At 43.5% G+C, this 17,202-nt stretch overlaps 1 pseudogene; it reads right to left on the bottom strand.

Annotated features, from left to right (window-relative positions):
* Positions 1 to 2,559: 2,559 nt before the first annotated feature.
* Positions 2,560 to 4,738, bottom strand: LOC128103588 (mRNA export factor GLE1-like; annotated as a pseudogene).
* Between the last annotated feature and the right edge of the window lie 12,464 nt (positions 4,739 to 17,202).

Raw genomic sequence — 17,202 nt, forward strand, 5'->3', positions numbered from 1 at the left:
GACATGTGCATCTTTGTTAATTCAATCTAGAAAAGTTTGGTTTTTCTCATTAAAATAAGTGTGTCCCACAATCATTTCCAAGTTGCATAGAGATAATGCAACCTGCCCATGATTCTTCTTACTGCCTTTTCAAGGCCTAAAGAGTTCTATGTCTTTAGGGCTGCCTTACATCTAGTTCTGTAACATTTGGGAGAGTGAACTAGGAGCAGTGAGGTAAGCTGACTTGTGACTCCCTCCACTTTCTGTCTCTCCAGCTGGGCTTTCACAGTTCTGTATACTATCAAGAACCATGGAAATGAACCCACCTCAGGCGAGATCTTTGTTCATTCCCTACCTTGTGACGTATTGAATGTGTGAGGTTTAGAAGGGTTCATGCGAAAAGTGGAAAAGGAAAAGTGGAGACTGAGTCAGTCTTCAGGGAAGATACAGGTTCCCTGTGAATTCTGAGGTTTGTTCTTTACCCTCTGTTAGGGAAAGTGGTTCTCTCTGGTTACACTTTTCTGAGAGTTCACGTTACTCATAAATGTGCCTCCAATTATGTAGAATGTGTTTTATATAGTTACTGAAGCAGAGCAGCTGTATCCTTTAATCTGTACATATAATATATGCATGTATATTAATCTATACATATACTATAATACAATATACTTTCTAATGCTGTCTTGAAATGCTACATAGACCCTAAACACTAATAAATGTGGTAAATTATTTTTGACATATTTCCCAAGCCTTTTTTCTAATACTTTATCTGTTTTTATTTCTATATTCACAACTTTCAGTAAGCAGTCTTACAAAAAGAAAAAGAAGCTGGACATGGTGTTGCAGGCCTTCCTTTAATTTCAGCCTCGAGAGTGGCAAGTGGATCTTTGGGTTAGAGACCAGCCTGGTCGACAGAGCAAGTCCCAGGACAGCCAAGACTCCAAAAAAAAAAAAACCAAAACAAAAACCCTTTCTTGAAAAGCCAAAAGAGAAAAAAAAAGATTTTTTTCTCCTTTTCTTTCTTTTCCTAATAATTTTGTAAATTTTGTTATATGTAGATTCTTTGAAATTTGAATATAAATTTGGAGCTTGGAAGGACATTCATTTTTTGATAAAAGATCTCATTTAACTCAAACTAGCCTAAATGTACTATCTAACTTAGCTTGGCCTTGAATTCCTAATCATCCTGCCTTCAGGCTTCCAAGTTTTCAGATTATGGACATGAGCCAACACTCCTGTGAAGATTTTGATTGTTGAATCAATTTACTGTTTGATTTATTATTTGACTTATTATCATAAGCCTATATTAGAGTTATAGTTTTTCCATGTAATTTTTGTCATACTTTATAGAAAAGCATATATTATTATTATTATTTTAATTTAAATGTAGTACCATGATTTTTTTGTTTTGTTTTCTTTTTTTTTTTCTGAAAATTCAAGCTTTATTGCTTTTTTGGGCACTGTAGTCAACAATTGAACCACTTAGGCCATTCAAGAGAACCAATAAACACCTACCACACAAGGCCCTCTGCAGTACACAAAGAGAGTCAATCTATTCCTAAAACAAATACCAACTTCCATCTGATATAGTCAGCTCCTCCTAATGACCAATGCATTCACTGCTAATGATCTTCAGCCCACACCTAATGCTGCAAGCCATATCTCAGCCCATCTTCATTTCTGTGAGAAAAACAAGAAGGTACCTGATCTCATACAGCATCCCCAGCTATCCAGGGACCAAATTCCAAATCAAGAAGACGGAGAGCACTCCATAGTTGCATGTTCCTAGTCCTGATCCACATATCCGCTAACTTGATGCACTCTGAGGTTCACTCCATGCCTCCATCATATATGTCCTCTGAATAGAAAATTGGTTTACAAGCCATAAAGTATAAAGTATTTTACCTCATACCCAGACTGCACAGAAGAGATTGGCCTCAAACATCACACGATACTTTAAGGGAATCTTAAGAGATTGACTTTCTGAGTATGTGTATGAAAAGGAATGGGGCAGAGGGTGAAAGTGAAAACAGTGGGCTTGCTCCAGGTCAGAGGGAAACAGATAAATTTTCTGAAAGATCCTAGAGACAAAGGATGCAGCCAATTGCCCCTTCTTACCTCTCCCATAACTTATGAAATTAAGAAAGGCCAGCTCTGTTGCTCTGTCCATGACATCCACAGGAACTACCAACTCTGACAAGAGAATGGCAAAAGGCTGTGAACTATGTCTTAGTCACATGGTACAAATATCTATAAAAACACCCTTGCTGCGCCTGCACGGCAATTGGGCCCAAAACCTGGCGAGGGAAGTCGGGATGAACACAGCACACACCAGTCAAGTTGCAAGCATCAGGACCCTTTTATTCTTTCTTCCCCATCTTATATACCCTTTCAGGAGGAACAAACAAAATTGTTTATCAAGTACGTAGGGTCAAGGAACAGTCAGCATGCCCCAGGAAGCCACAGCTGCCAAACCACGAGATATACCAAACAGCAAAACATCCTCAGAACAGCCTGACCTCAGCGCACTCAGAACAGGGGAGGTGGGGGCAATCTTAGAGGGGTCAGAGCCATTCTGATCTCAACACACCCTGAAGAAGTTCTAAATCTGACATGATTTCTTCCAAACTTGCTGTCTCAGTTGCTTTGTTGTTGCCCCTCCTGCAACACGATGTGATGACTGATGACGGAGGACATCAGGAGCGCCAGGAGGAGGAGGTCAGAAAGCCTTTGGGGACAGGAATCTCCCTGCGTTGCAGACATTTTTCCAAGAACTGCTTCAGACGTATGAAAGAGCCCATCTGTCCTGAGCTTGTGATGGCTTCAATTCTGGGGAGGTAGTCCTCTTTGATGAGAAGTATCATCTTCCAGAACTGGACCTGGTACTGCTTCATGAGGGCGTTCCCACACACCTCCAAGAAGTCAAACAGGAGACTGGCTGTCACGTCTGACAGAGGCTCCATGTTTAAGATCTGTGCCAACCAGCGCCAGCCATGATTTAAGCCATGAGGATGAGCCTCTTGCCGATTTCCATAGGGCCACTGGAGCTGGATGATGGCAGCATACAGACGGATCATCCCAGACATTGGTTTCAGAAAGTTGTCCTGTTGCTCTACCTTTGAATCTGTCACTTGGTAGCCAAGCATCCGTTGATAGTCTTCCAAAGCCATCCCTTCCTTAAAAGCTGGGTAGAAAGGAAGATGAGCAAGGATGAGGTCTCCCACTTTGGGGTGGAGCTCCCAGATACCAGATGCCACCACTGCAATGGGGAATGCTGCCTCATGGTGAGAGGCCACTTCCTCTTCACCTTGTTTCACAAATTTCTCTGCCAGTTTGTACTGGACGAAGTCCAGCCCCTGTGGGTTAAGAGTGACAGACACAGAGCGCCCACCAGACTCAACAGGCTTTCCAGAGAGCAGGCTATGGATCTTTTCAAAGACCTCCTTCAGCTTTGAACCTGCAGTGGTAGAGATATGGCTCATTGGGATGGTCCATCTGTATCTTTTTGGCCTGACTGTCCTTACTGCTGGTCAGGCCCTCAAAGGCCAACACACATTTGGCAGACACATCCTGAAGTTGCTGATACCACTGCATGGTACTGTCTTGTACCTTCACGGGCAGGTCTTCATTCTGTGTTCCTGCTGGGCCTGGGCTGGGCAAAGGGGGTTGGGTGGGAGCCCCTGGCCCCTGCTGCACCTGTGATTCTTGGAGCTTGACCCAGGCCTCCTCTTCATCCTGCTGCTTCTTGACTTCATAGGCTCTGGTGATCTCCTGCTCCAAATTTGAGAGGAGGTCCCGCATTTCCTGCAGGGTTCGCTGGGCCTCAGCTTGGTTCTCTGCTGTGGGATAACCACTCTCCAAGGTGGTGCGAATGAATCCGGAGATGAGGCTACACAGCTGGTTGCCCCGGGTCTGGAAGGGAGCCAGATCGACATTCAGCAGATCCTTGTGCTGACTGGAGGCATCCAGCTGCTAGTTAAGCTGAAGGACCTCCTCTTGCAGGGTGTACAAGTTGCGTAGACGAACCTGGCCTTCCTCCTTCTGAAGCTGCTCCTGCTCTGCCTGCTTCACATGCTGTTGCTCTGCCTCTCAAAGCTTCAGGTTGAGAATCTTGGCTCTGTGGCGATGCTCAGCTTTTAGCTTCTCCTGGTGGCCCAGGGCTTCTCTGGTACTCTTCTCCATCACTTCCTGTAAGTCCTGGAATTCCTTATGCAGCTTCAGTTCCTTCAGCTCATCAAACCTCTTCAGTTGTTCAGATGCCATCTCTGAGAAGGCTCGCACCTTCCTCTCCTGCTCCTCTTGCCACTCACTGCCTCAAGCCCTCTGTTCCTCTCATTCTGTGCGCCACTTCGTACATTCGGAGGCAGCCTTCCACTTTGATGGCTCAGGAGGACAGAAGTGCAGTAGGTTCTGTGCGTTGGCACTCATGTGTAATCTTGGTTCCATTTGGTGACGGTGAGGAGGATTCTGGAGTGCTTCTGACAGGAGACTTAAGGAGTGAGGGCTGGCCCAGGCCTGAAGTAGATCCAGAGGATGGTGAACATTCAGAGTAAAGAGAGTTCTTTTGCGTGTGGGGTGAGGTGTTGGGTAGGATGTGATCTACCACCCATCCAGAGTAAGAAGATAGTTTTGGAAGAGATGTGCATGCTTCCAAAAGATCCTTGTAGTGCACCAGCCACTCGTGGTGGTAAGGCAGGCGGCCTTTGCTGGAATTGCGCAGCGCCCTTAGAGTTTCCCAGCAGCACCCCTCCGACTGCATGGTGGGCCACCTGCAGCGCCACAGAAAACTCTGACAAAACCAATAGAAAAGCATATATTATTTATTATTATTATTATTATTATTTTAAATGTAGTACCGTGATTTTTTTGTTTTCATAATTGATTTCTAAATACATAAATGTTTTGACAAGTTGTCAAACTTAATCTCAAAGATATAAGGGGAGATACATTAATTTGAGGAAGTTTACAAATAATAGCACTTTCTAGAAATTTTGTATCTGAAAAGCTCTTTCATCTGTAATATGAAAAGAATGAAACACAATATTGATTCACAGATATTCACTATGATAAAATGCATAAAAACAAATTTAGACTGAATGATGCTGAATGTGAATACTTTGAGTTGTCTTAAGGATATAAGCATGCCACTTGCATATGGGGCATACATGGGCTGCAAAGAGGGTGCCGAAAGAAATTTAGATAAACAGAGCTTAAGCTTTAAGCTGTTTGTGCAGAGAGTGGATACAAATGGTACCAGAAGAAGTTAGTTTAAGCTGTTTGTACAGAGAATAGATACAAAGGATGGCTAAAAGGAAGTTAGCTTGGGTTGTTTGTATGGAGATTAAAGACAAATAGTGAGAAAGGAAGTTAGCTCAAGTTATTTATGCTAAAAACAGGAGATGGGGGCTGGAGAAATGGCTCAGAGGTTAAGAGCACTGGCTGGCTGCTCTTCCAAAGGTTCTGAGTTCAATTCCCAGCACCCACATGGTGGCTCACAACCATCTGTAATGAGATCTGGTGCCGTCTTCTGGCCTGCAGGCATACTGTATACATAATAAATAAATAAAATTTAAAAAAAAATTTAAAAAAAAAAAAAAAAACAGGAGATGATGTCAGGGCATAAACAACTTGTAAATAGGGTGATCTTTAAAATGATTGGTTGGTTCCTTCACCCCCTCCTAGAGTTCTGAGGTTTTCTGGTATAAAAGAGGCTTACTGCCCATCAATAAACGAGTTCTTGCCTCCCCGCTGCGACTGATTGTCTCCGGTTAAGAGGGAGGCTGGGGAAGGGGCGAGCGGCGCACTTGCCTTTCCTCAGTTCCAGGCCACCTCTTCACAGGTGACCTAAGTTCCTGGTGGGGCAGGTCCCCACACTTGCAGATGTTCATTTTATATATGTTAGAACTCATAGATGTAAACAAATTATGTACCCCTTGCTTAATAAGTAATCCTGACATTAGTTGCAACTTTCCATATACATATAAATGACAAACTTTTCACAGGAAATATGAAATTCATAGTGCCCTACTTGTCCTGATGCCTTCTGATCTATGCACTTCAGATGGGCAAATTACACTGCTTCTTTTCAAAGGAGCCAGTGTTTTCTGTATACTTTTATATTATTTTGGGGTAACTAATACATGCAACATAGTGAGACCCTGTTTTTTCCCTTAGCAGTGTTGGGTGTACTAGTATCCCCTGGGAAGCAGTCCTTCATTTGTGACACTGTACTTTATATCCAGCATTTTAACTTATATGATCATTTCGGTTACCTAGCAATCATGTTCTGTAGTGTTTGGCACTCTCTTACTCTACATTGTAGCATGAATCTTAAAGGTTCTTATTAATGAAAATAAAACCCGGAGCCAGGTATTGGGGTGAATACTGGAAGATCAGAGAAGCCGAACAAGCCACAGCTACCTCACCTTGCCAATTCCTCAGCTGATACTGTTTCCTCAGACTGGAAGCCTCTGAGTCCTCATCCAAATGAATCTCAGCTGAACTGCTTCTTGAAAGTCTGAAAGCTTAACCAACTAAAAGCTTCTAGTTTCTGGTCGTCACGCCTTATATACCTTTCTGCTATCTGCCATCACTCCCTGGGATTAAAGGCTCACTTTCTGGGATTAAAGGCATGAGTCACCATGCCTGGCTATATCCTTGAACACACAGAGATCCAGGTAGATCTCTGCCTCTGGAATGCTAGGATTAAAGGTGTGAGTGCCACCAGGCGGTGGTGGCACACGCCTTTAATCCCAGCACTTGGGAGGCAGAGGCAGGTGGATCTCTGTGAGTTTGAGGCCAGCCTGGACTACCAAGTGAGTTCCAGGAAAGGTGCAAAGCTACACAGAGAAACCCTACCTCGAAAAACAAAACAAAACAAAAACAAAAAGGTGTGAGTGCCACCATTTTCTAGCCTCTGTATCTAGTGGCTGTTCTGTTCTGTGACCCCAGATAAGTTTATTAGCGTGCACAATATTTTGGGGAACACAATACCACCACACTACATTCTGCTCAGCTTTTGCCCTGTGACTCACATACCTCAGGTATTCAAGAAAAGCTGTAATCTACCCATCCCTTATTTTGCTTTATGTGAAAGAGTATGGTCCTTCCTTCTTCACACCCTCTGTGATACACCTGAAAGTCATCATTTGTCCCAGGGTAACTGGATGGGCAAAGAATAATTATTTTCAAAACTGGTGCTAAGATAACCAGATATTCATATATGTTTGTACACCTTGATCTTTAATATATAAAATTTAGCCAGGCAGTGATGGCGCATGCCTTTAATTCCAGCACTCGGGAGGCAGAGGCAGGTGGATCTCTGTGAGTTCGAAGCCAGCCTGGTCTCCAAAGCGAGTTCCAGGAAAGGCACAAAGCTACACAGAGAAACCCTGTCTCAAAAAAACCAAACCAAATATATATATAAATAATTTATTCAGGGCTGAGGAAATGGCTCAGAAGTTAAGCATATTTGCTGCTCTTTGAGAGGACCTGGTTTCAATTCCTAGCACCCACATGGCAGCTTACAACCATCTCTAACTTCAGTTCCAGGGGATCCAACACCCTCTCCTGAACTTCATGGGCACCAGGCATGCAAGTGGTACACATATACACATGCAGGCAAAGCATACATAAAAATTGAGTAAATCTAACTAAAAATTATTCAAGGTAAATTATATATGTTAGCAAAAATAAGTACAAAATTTGTTTTTTAAAAAAAACTAAAGAAACTAGCTTTACTTTGTGGTATACTGAATTTTTAAAAACAGAACACACCAAAAAAAGCATGAAATTAAATATGATGTTATTTAAATTTTTCTATAATAAAACTACTTTTTTTTTTTTTTTTGGTTTTTCAAGACAGGGTTTCTCTGTGTAGCTTTGCGCCTTTCCTGGAACTCACTTGGTAGCCCAGGCTGGCCTCGAACTCACAGAGATCCGCCTGCCTCTGCCTCCCAAGTGCTGGGATTAAAGGCGTGTGCCACCACTGCCCGGCCAATAAAACTACTTTTTAAAGTTATTATTGTTGTCCTATTTTGTTTTCAGCAGAGTCTCATGTAGTCCAGACCACCCTTGAACTCACTATGTAGATAAAGATGATATTGAAGATCTAATCCTCTAGACCCCACTTCTCAGGTGCTAGGATTACATGTGTGTGCCACTACACTTGGTTGATGAGGTACTGGGATCAAACCCATGGCTTTGTGCTGCTACTCAAGCACTCACCAACTGAGCTTCATCTCTAGCCTCCAGATTTTTTTTTCCCCGAAAAAACCCCAGAGATCAGAAGAGTATATCTCTAGTGGGTATATCTGACAAAGGAGTAACATTTACATAGAAATAACATTTATGATAATACAAACTCAATTGGGTATAAAAGGAAAATATTAAAACACATTTCGCAGAAGTTGTCCAAATGCTCAGTAAATACTAGAGAAGATTCCCAGCCCAGCTAGGCTAGTGACATAGCATAGGATCATTGACTTGGAGAGGAGCTGTATAGTCATGGTTTTAAAAAGGCATTTTACAAGCCAGGTCATGGTGGTGCATACTTTAATCCCAGCACTCTGGAGGTAGAGGCAGGTGGCAGAAGGCAGAGACAGGTTGATCTCTGAGTTCAAGGCCAGCCTGATCTACAGATCAAGTTCCAGAGTAGCCAGAGCTACACAGAGAAACTGTCTTAAAAAAAAAAAAAGGCATTTAATGTAGCATGAATCTTTAAAGTTCTTATTAATAAAATCAAACCTGAGGCCAGTTATTGGGGTCAAATGCTGGAAGATCAGAGAGACAGAACAGGCCACAGCTACCTCACCTCGCTGGATCCTCAGCTAGTCTTGTTTCCTCAGACTGGAGGCCTCTGAGTCCTCATCCAGAATGGGTCTCAGCTGAACTGCTGCTCAAAACCTAAAAGCTTAACCAGGCCAAATGCTTCTAGTTTCTGGTCCTCATGCCTTATATACCTTTCTGCTTTCTACCACCACTCCCTGGGATTAAAGGCTTGAGTCACCATGCTTGGCTGTATCCTTGAACAGATGGATTTCTGCCTCTGGAATGCTAGGATTAAAGGCGTGTGCTACCGCCGCCTAACCTCTGTTTAATAAGCATTTGGCTGGTTAAGCTTTCAGGCTTTGGAGCAACAGTTCAGCTGAGAACCATTCTGGATGAGGACACAGAGGCTTCCAGTCTGAGGAAACAGATCAGCTGAGAAGTTGGCCAGGTGAGGTTAGCTGTGGCTTGTTCTGTCTCTCTGATCTTCCAGTGTTCACCCCAATAACTGGCCTCAGGTCTGATTTAATTAATAAGACCTTTTAAGATTCCTGCTACATCTTACAACCTGTGTTTACTTTAAGAACTTAGCACTGGGCATAGTGGTGCACACCTTTAAACCCAGTACTTGGGAGGGAGGGGCAGAAAGATCTCTGTAAGTTTAAAGCCATCCTGGCTATATAGTGAGAATCTGTCATTAAAAAAGTAAAGTAAGCCGGGCGGTGGTGGCGCACGCCTTTAATCCCAGCACTCAGGAGGCAGAGCCAGGCGGATCTCTGTGAGTTCAAGGCCAGTCTGGTCTAGAGAGCGAGATCCAGGAAAGGCGCAAAGCTACAGAGAAACTCTGTCTCGAAAAACCAAAAAAAAAAAAAAAAAAGTAAAGTAAAATTAGAAATGATAGCAATTTTAGACTGTAAATTGTCTTCAATTTGCTTGTAGCTTGAATCCCTATGAAAATGACTTGTTATAATATTACTGCAATGCCTGCCTGTTGTTCTGTGGACACTAGAGCTCCCTCTGGTGCCCGCTGTGTTCTGCCTTTCTCCTCTTCCTGGACTGGAGCTTTTGCTGCAGTCACTTTTGAAATACTCACCAATAGCAAACAAGTCAGTATAGATATGCTTTTAGTTATTATCTGATCATTACTACAGTTTTTTATTCAAATAAAAGTTGGAATGGTTCCTTTAGGTCAAGAAACAATGCCCCCCCCAAAAAAAAAATGCACAAAGAGATTTTAGGCGGCTGGTTGGAATTTTGTTGAATTATATTGTTGGGCAGTTGAGATGGCTCAGCAGGTAAAAGCACTCGTCACGAAAGTCTGACAACCCGTTCCCATCCCTGGAACCCATGCAAAAAGCCTGATGTGGCAGTATCTATAATCCCATCATTCCTACAGTGAGGTGGGAAATGAAGACAGGAGGGCTTCCTGGATGCCCTCGAGCCAGCTAGCCTGGACTGCAGTGCTGCAGCAGAAACAAGAGACCCCGCTTCAACAAGGGAAGGTGAGAACTGAACCCTGAGACTTGTCCTGTGACCCCGTCGCACATGCTATGGCATGCCTGCACAAACAAGCACACACACAAAGTATGCTTTAAAAAAAAGAAATTATCCAGGCATGGTGGCACATGCCTTTAATCCTAGAATTCAGGAGTCAGAGGCAGGTGGATCTCTGTGAATCTGAGGCCAGCCTGGTCTACATAGTGAGCTCCAGCACAACAGGGCTACATAGTGAGACTGTCTCAAAACAAAAACCAAAAATTAATTAATTAAAGCAATGATAGCCTTTTCTAATGTTTAATGTTTTCTTAGGACCCACATTAAGATTGTATTATTCTTACAATTTATTCACATAAATTGCACTAACTGGTCAGAGTAATTGCTCCTTTTCTTGCTAATTGAACTCATTCCCTCACTGCCATTTAAAACACCTGACATAAAACCAAAGCATGTGTCTGCCTATGTGTGTTATGAGTGGTGAGGTTGTCATCAGATCTGTTCAGAGGTTTCCAATGCAGTTCCCAACTTTAGAAGGATGAGAGTATTAGAGTTTGGAACAGCTGTACCTCCAAAAAGGCACAGTTTGCAGTAAGTCTTCTTATTTGAGGTTAAGAATGCTTTCAGGTATTTTTGTAGTTGTAGATAGCTTTCACTGCCGGGTGGTGGTGGCTCACAACTTTAATCCCAGCAATCGGAAGGCAGAGGTAGGCAGAGGCAGGCTGAATTCCAGGACAGCCAGGGCTACACAGAGGTACCCTGTCTCAAAAAACAAAACAAAACAACAACAAAAAAGAGCTTTTATTATTTTTCCAGAGACAGGATCACAGGTGTTATTCTTGTATGATAATAGTGAACTCAGTCTTCAAAATTTTGTTTCGATGTACAGTTTTGTTCGCAATAGCTGTTTATGTATGTCTTCTCTTGGCCACTCTGAATTTAAGGACACTTAGGAACTGTGTTACATGACTTCCTGGAGAGACCTGAACAAATGTCTATTCACCCCAGACAAAGCATCAACCACAGGCCAAAAAAGGATTCAATTCTAGTTTGATGAATCAATAGAATTATTGGGGTTACTTGCAGGAGCAAGAGTGACTCTCCAGTGTCTACACCGCTGAAGAACCCCACACACCAACATGGGTGACAGCTCACAAAAGCTGACAATCCTGGTGTAACATGCAAACAGATATGAAATAACCTTCCTTCCTCAAACTATTTTTTGCTCTGAAGTTTTGTAGATCTCTTGAATCCTGGCAAGAGAAAATATTTCAATCTGTAGGAAACAGCTATGCAAAAAAATCACAGTCCAGAGTTTTCCCTGTATAAGCTTCATATTAAAATATTTTGGTCAAGGCCAGCAAGATGGGGCAAGATGGCTCAGAGGGTAAAGATATTTTTTAAAATTTATTTAATGTGCATTGGTGTGAGGTTGTCAGATCCCCTGAAACTGGAGTTACAGACAATTATGAGCTACCATGTGGGTGCTGGGAATTGAACCTGGGTCCCTTGGAGGAGCATCCAGTGCTCTTAACTGCTGAGCCATTTCTCTAGCACCAGGTAAAGGTATTTGCTGCCAACTCTGACATCCTGAGGTGCATTCCAGGACCCACATAGTGGAAGAAGAGAACCCCATCACAGAGTTCCACCGGTGCGCGCGTGCACACACACACACACACACACCAAACCACACAAGTGCTTTACAATTTTCTTCACACAAAATGTGGAAAACAAGAAAAATGCCTATTCAATAGGTAGACGTGTATGTAATATCTCTATCCCAGAAGTATATATAGTATGCTTGAAATAATTTAATATGCATCTCTAAGAAGTGACCCCAATTACCTACAGTACAATCCAAGTACAATTACAAGTAACAAAAGTAAGGGTAACTTTCCTTAATATAAGTGGTATAATATCCAGTCCATATACAAGCTTTCCTTATTGATCCTGGATGCATTTTGCAGCTTGGTCCTCTGCAACCAAGATGCTCTCCAGGACACACATTGCATTTGCTCCTGAGTTATAAAATCTAACCCATAGTCTCTGGGGCTCGGCAGACTTGGGCTTCAGGTATCAAGATAGACTTTCCGTAGTACATTATTATTCCCTAAACCTTCCAAAAACACACACCAGGATGAGACGGCTTAGTAGACGTGGAGCATTCTGGGAGATGTAGTCTATGATAGCTAGGGTTATTGAGCAGCCTTCTGGGAATAGCATTCTCTCTTAGCTACGCAGAGGTGCAGGTTGCCCCAGGCTTCCGCAGCCGGACCTCTTGTCTTGCCTGAGGTGAGAGCCGAGTGCTGCTGTGGGCTCCAAGGTTATGGGGGCTGCAAGGAGAGCCACGCCTGTGGGTGGGGCTGGCCAGGCCAGCTTAGTCACCAGAGGACTAATCCTGGTGGGAAGATGCTCCCCGAGGGTAGGAGGCAGAAACCGCAGGACCAGAGCACACAGTGCTGTCCTGTGGAGGACAGCATAGCTGTAGCGTTGATCCGTAAACCTGCCACAATTGCGAGTGGGTCCCTTAAAGGCCCAGGCTCAGGATCTTTTTTATAGCTGTTTCATCACTAAAGAATGAGTATTGGGGCCTGGAGAAGTGGCTCAGGGGTTAAGAGTGCTGGCTGCACTTCCAAAGGTCCTGAGTTCATTTCCCAGCAGCCACATGGTGGCTCACAACCATCTGTAATGAGATCTGGTGCCCTCTTCTGACCTGCAGGCATACATGCAGACAGAGCACTGTAGACATAATAAATAAATAAATTAATTTTAAAAAAAAGTGTTGGATGAAGTCCCAAAGGGCGAGGGATTCAATTACAGATACACTTCACTCCCCATGAACTTTCTAAACTCATACTCCTCAGGAAGCAAAGCAGCCAGCCCTCACAACACTAAACTGGTTGAGAAGTACGTGTGGACAAGACTCTCACTGAAGGGGAGCATTTTTGTTCTGGGCTTTCTGGAATGTCCCCAGAGCCTGCAATACACCGGACAACGCTCTATGCCAAAGAACTTTTCCATCCAAAAGAAGTACACCGTGGGGAACACACCTCTCAATTTGATTCCCAGGCCTGAATCAGCTTCTCCTGGTCAAAGGGGACTGTGTGTGGCAGAAGGAAGGAGGTGCAGGGAAGGAGTTCCACCACCCCAAAGAGAAGTCATTCCCCAAACAAGCAGTAAATGGTCCCCTTGCCCAGAGAGGTGGCAGACTTGGTGATGTCACACCTAGAACAAATAGGTGCTGTGATGGTGAGCACTGTGGATGAACCTATAGAAGGAAGCAGAGAAAGATGGCGATTGTCAGGGTGCATAAGATAAGCTACTTCCCTGGAGGGCTTTTCCCCTCGATATCTGGGGATGCAGTAATCAGCTACACATAGGAAATTTGCAGTCCTCATTGCACCTCTTTCTTTATTCAATTATGGTTTCTACATTCTGAACTACTCTTGCGTATCTGCCATAGTATAGAGATATGCCAAGTTTCCTCTATGGTAAACATATTGTCACAGAACTACAACACAGAAAATATTATTTCTACTTTGAAACCTTAAAAACAATGCAGAATGAGGTAACAGTTTATCCACGGTCTAGGACACAGCTAGGAAGGAGCAGGGCTCAGTGCTGTTCCCTCTCACAGGTGAGTTGCCAGAACTGTCTTCACACAGCATTTTTGAGAAACTGTAGCAAAATGAAACATAAAAAGTTTTAAAAGCCTGACATGTTGATCCCAGCACTCAGGAAGCAGTGGCAGGAGGATCTCTGTGAGTTTGGGGCCAGCCTAGTCTACAGAGTGAGTTCCAGGACAGCCAGGGCTACACAGAGAAATCCTGCCTCAAACAACAATATTTATTTATTGCCTATGTGTGTCTCTGTGTATGTGTATATGTGTGTGAGTAAGTACAGGTGCCCTCGAGGGCTAGAAGAGGTCATCAAATCCCCTGGAACTGGAGTTATAGGTGGCTGTAAGCTGCCATGTGGGTACTGGAAACTGATCCCAGGTCCTTTATAAGAGCAGCAAGTGCTCTTAACCACTGAACTGTTTCTCCAGCCCCTGTACAGCTCAACAAATCCATGATTTGTTCTTTAATACTAAATAAAAAATTAAATGTGAACATTACCACCTTTGTGTTGATCTCTCTTATATTCAGCCCATTTCTATTAATCTTTACTTTGCCACGTGGCTCGTGGCTTACTGGTACTTTACATCTTCCTTGTCTTGGCGGTGGCTCCCTTTCCTTCCTCCTTCCTCAATTCTCTTCTCTCCTTGTCCCGCCTATACTTCCTGCCTGGTCACTGGCCAATCAGTGCTTTATTTATATAGAGCGATATCCACAGCAGCTCACACTGTAGAGGAGAGGTCTCTACTCCTCCTCCTGGAACCACACTTACCAAAGAGAACTGTATGTCTGCCCCACTACCCAGGAAACCCTTGTTGGACAGCTCTACCTGTAGTGTCCAACCCTAAAAAGTAGGGGAGGGGCAAAATGGGCGTGATTTTTCTATCTTACTGCTGGGAAAGTCTTCTTTCCCCCAGTCAATAGGATGCCAGTGTATTCTCAGTTACACTAGCAGTAGCCAAACCCACCCCCAGAGATTTGGCCTTATCTCCAAAGTCCCAGAATATTCATGGGAGCACATCTGTGCTCTACATGGAGCCAACTCTCACATACTCTCCCTGAGTCTTAGAATTTTGGAGTTCTCATTTCCCATCTCCTTTCTCAGGAAGATTTCCTGGGGAGGCTTAACTCTTGCCCAGGGGGTAAGCCCCAAGCACAGCTGTCAGCACTTCCCATAGAAGCTGTAAAGGGCCAACTATGGCTCAGCATATATGTTCAGTGTTCTTAGCAAGGTCTTCCTGTAACTGAATGAGTCCACTGTCTGCTAAGAAAAGTTTATTGCTAGAATATGGTGGGGTGGCCAAGGCCCAGGGGTCTAGGAACGGCAGTCTACCAACATTCTATGTCATTTTGCTGCCAGGTCTATGTGAATATTTTTGACACTACATTTTCCAAAATGAGAATGGTTAACAAATAAGGAACTAGGTCCACAAAAGACCCTTTTTAGTTAAGAGTTTCCTAAAGCAAAATGCAAATGAACAAATGTGCATTTATTAGTCTTCCACGATAACTGTAAACAGTGCCATCTATTGGATATTTCCAGTAACTCCAACAAAATTCATTGTGAAACATTCCTTAACACACACACACACACACACACACACACACACACACACACCCTCCACAGCACCTGTTAGAGGTCAGAGGACAATTGGGAGTTCTTTTTCTCCTCCCATGTGCGTCTTTATCAGCTCAGACACCTTGCCAGCCCCTTTGCAAAATATTGTATCTGGCAGTTGTAGGTAAAAACTGGTTCTTTGACGGGAGGTGGTGTCGCACACCTTTAATCCCAGCACTTGTGAGGCAGAGGCGGTGCATCTCTGTGGGTTAGAAGCCAGCCTGGTCTACAGAGGGAATTGCAGAACAGCCAAGGCCACACAGAGAAACCCTGTCTTGAAAAAAAAAGAAGCAAACAAACCCAAACTGGTTCTTCCTACTGTGTTGGCTTTTATCGTTTTATTTAGTGAATCACCCTGATATGTGAAATATGACACGAATTCTTATTCACGTTACGTTTCATATATTCATATATTCATATATATCATATATATATATATTTCTACCATGCAGGGTTAATTCACAGAAATACATAACATAGCCGGGTGGTGGTGGTGGTGGCGGCGGCGGCAGCAGCAGCAGCCACGCCTTTAATCCCAGCACTTGGGAGGCAGAGGCAGATGGATCTCTGTGAGTTCAAGGCCAGCCTGGTCTACAGAGTGAGATCCAGGACAGGCACCAAAACTACACAGAGAAACTCTGTCTCGAGAAACCAAAAAATAAAAAAAGAAAGAAAGAAATACATATACTAGTATATTTTATGTGACTTCTGCACAATGAGCTGTGATTTTACTTTGTCCTAACATATCAGCTATCCTCAGAAGAGTTTGGCTTCAGGAGATGGGGTTATAGAGGATGAAATACAGGTCGAGCTCTCCTTCAGAGTTATTGCACCCAAGTCACCAGCACTCAGAATCCAATTTCTACAGTTAGAGTGTTTTATTAAAAAAAGAGCATGCGCCGGGCGGTGGTGGCGCACGCCTTTAATCCCAGCACTCGGGAGGCAGAGGCAGGCGGATCTCTGTGAGTTCGAGGCCAGCCTGGACTACCAAGTGAGTTCCAGGAAAGGCGCAAAGCTACAAAGAGAAACCCTGTCTTGAAAAACCAAAAAAAAAAAAAAAAAAAAAGAGCATGCTAGCAAGATAGCTCAATGGATAATAGCTATCAAGAGATAGCTCAGCTCTTCGGTTGCCAGGCCTAACAACCAGCCTGCCATCCCAGGTGTCCCCACATGATGGAAGGGCAGAACTGACTCCTACAAGTTGTCCTCTGGTCTCTAAGCAGGCACACATACAATAAATGCAATACATTTTTTGTGTTTTTGTTTTGTTTTGAAAGATTTATTTTATGTATGAGTGCTCTGTCTGCATGTATGACTTTATGCCAGAAGAGGGCATCAGATCCCACCATAGATGGTTGTGAACCACTATGAGGTTGTTGGGAATTGAATTCAGGACCTCCGTAAGAGCAGCCAGTGCTCTTAACTGCTAAGCCATCTCTCCAGCCCCACAATCAGTTTTTCAAACAGAGGAACACAGAACTGATTGGAGTAAAAAAGCAAACTTTGTTACCAAGATCCAAAGTCGACTCAAATAGAACCCACATGCAGCCTGGGCTCATCGAGAAATTAGGATGGAAGCCTTAACTGCATTAGGAATTCTTTCTCTTTTATGTAGCATGAGTCTTAAAAGTTCTTATTAATAAAATCAAACCCGAGGCCAGTTATTGGGGTCAATGCTGGTAGATCAGAGAGACAGAACAAGCCACAGCTATCTCACCTTGCCAATTC

Source organism: Peromyscus californicus, unplaced genomic scaffold, assembly GCF_007827085.1.
Source record: "Peromyscus californicus insignis strain IS unplaced genomic scaffold, ASM782708v3 Scaffold_8__1_contigs__length_139910024, whole genome shotgun sequence".
NCBI lineage: Eukaryota > Metazoa > Chordata > Mammalia > Rodentia > Cricetidae > Peromyscus > Peromyscus californicus.